This window comes from Chiloscyllium plagiosum, chromosome 5 (genome assembly GCF_004010195.1).
Source record: "Chiloscyllium plagiosum isolate BGI_BamShark_2017 chromosome 5, ASM401019v2, whole genome shotgun sequence".
NCBI classification, from domain to species: Eukaryota; Metazoa; Chordata; class Chondrichthyes; order Orectolobiformes; family Hemiscylliidae; genus Chiloscyllium; species Chiloscyllium plagiosum.
This window is the reverse complement of record NC_057714.1, coordinates 75,464,902-75,467,228: the sequence shown is the minus strand read 5'-3', so window position 1 is coordinate 75,467,228 and position 2,327 is coordinate 75,464,902.

The window sequence follows — 2,327 nt, the reverse complement described above, 5'->3', positions numbered from 1 at the left end:
GACTAGGACCTGTGGACACAGCCTTAGAATTAGAGGGGGTCATTTCAGATCAGAAATGCGGAGACATTTCTTCAGCCAGAGAGTGGTGGGCCTGTGGAATTCATTGCCATAGAGTGCAGTGGAGGCTGGGACGCTAAATGACTTCAAGGCAGAAATTGCTAAATTCTTGATGTCACAAGGAATTAAGGGCTATGGGGAGAATGCGGGTAAGTGGAGTTGAAATGCCCATCAGCCATGATTGAATGGCGGAGTGGACTCGATGGGCCGAATGGCCTTACTTCCGCTCCTATGTCTTATGGTCTTATGGTCTTATCAAATAGTTCAACTCACTCAATTTCCTTTTGACTTAATAAAGCCCACTAAACCTTGCTTTTAAAGGTTCACTTATCACTGGAAGTAATACTAACACCTTACCTCCGATAGCAAAACTGCGAGTTTTGATTTCTTGTCTACTTCTTGTTTCATTGTATGTTGTGATACTTTTAAATGCTGTCTTGCCAATTCCCCTACTCTATTTAATTGTTCCCAAAAAATTGACGCGTAGTGCAAATGTGTGGTCTCTGAATTCTGACTTACCAATTTCTCCTTAATCAATTTTAATGGTCCTCTCACTTCATGCCCAAAAACTAATTCCAATGGATGGAATTTGGTTGATTCATTTGATGCATCTCTGATGGTAAAAAGTACAAATGGAATTCTCTTATCCCAATCATCTGGAGAGTCTTGACGATAAGCCTTCAACATGGTCTTTAGTGTTTGATACTACCATTCTAGCGTTCCCTGCCATTGTGGATGGTACACTGTCGATTTGAATTGTTCTATTCCTAAGCTGTCCATAACTTCTTTGAATAATTTTGATGTGAAATTTGACCCTTGATCTGATTGAATCTCTGTGGGTAATCCATATCTAGTGAAACATTTGAGTAACTCCTCTACAATCCTTTCAGCTATGATATTGCATAATAGAATAGACTCTGGAAATCCATTATTGTTAACAAATACTGATTCCCACTTTTTGCTTTAGATAGGGGTCCTGCATAATCAATTAAGACTCTTGCAGGAATAGGTATTAAAGGTGCATGTTTTATTACTGCCTGTGGTTTTCCATTTACCTGACATGTATGATATGTCTGGCAAAATTCAACTGTATCCTTATGCAGTCCAGGCCAGTAAAAATGTTTTTGTATTTTAGCTTGAGTTCTTCTCACTCTGAAATGACTGTCTAGTGGTAGTTCATGCACCAGTCGCAACACCTCCTTTCTATAACCGACTGGTAATACGACTTGATGAAATTCTGCGCATTTCTCATCTGCTTGAATTGGTGATGGTCTCCATTTCCTCATTAAGATATCATTTTTTAAGATAATAACATTCAGGAATACATTCTGTGTATTCAGGAATTATTTTTCTGTGTGTGCCTTTTTATACAATTTTCATCTTTCTGCTGTAACTCGGTTAATTTATCAGAGCTAAAGATGTCTGCTGTGTCATCTATCTGCTCCTGCTTTGTGTCAACCATTTGATCAAACAGGATCACTGCTGATTCCACTTCAATTCTCTCATCTGTACTCCTTGACTTTTCCTGTCTCAACTGGTGACTGGGTGACCTCGTTACCTCACAGTCTGGAAAAATTCCAGAATACGTGTCCCCCAATAGTTCAGTTGCCTGGGTTACCATTGGCTTTTCAACCACAGTAGACAGCATTCCTGCCTGTGAACCTGCTACACCATTAGCAAGGACACATTTTATTCCTGGAGCTGAGACTTTGTCCAGTACTCCCACTATGACTTCTCCTCTCTTCATTGGACACTCTGACCTCATTTTACATAACTGAGCACTTCTTGTCTCACCCTGAATTCTGATTACTAGCACTTTTTTTCTGAGAATAGTCTTTCAGAAGTACATATCTCCTCATCTTTCAACATCACAGATTGACAGGATCCTGTATCTCTTAATATTGTAACCTCTTGACCCCTGGCCTATATAAGTAAACTCTCTCCACTGCATCTCCTCCACTTCCCGCACCCCTGCCCTTGAAACCCACCCCTCCAATCGCCACCAGAACAGAACCCCACTGGTCCTTACCTTCCACCCCACCAACCTCCGGATACATCGTATCATCCTCTGTCATTTCCGCCACCTCCAAACAGACCCCACCACCAGGGATATATTTCCCTCCCCACCACTATCAGTGTTCCAGAGAGACCACTCCCTCTGCGAGTCCCTCGTCAGGTCTACACACACTCCCCACCAACCTAACCTCCACTCCCGGCACCTTCCCCTGCAACCACAAGAAATGCAAAACATGCGCCCACACCTCCCCCCT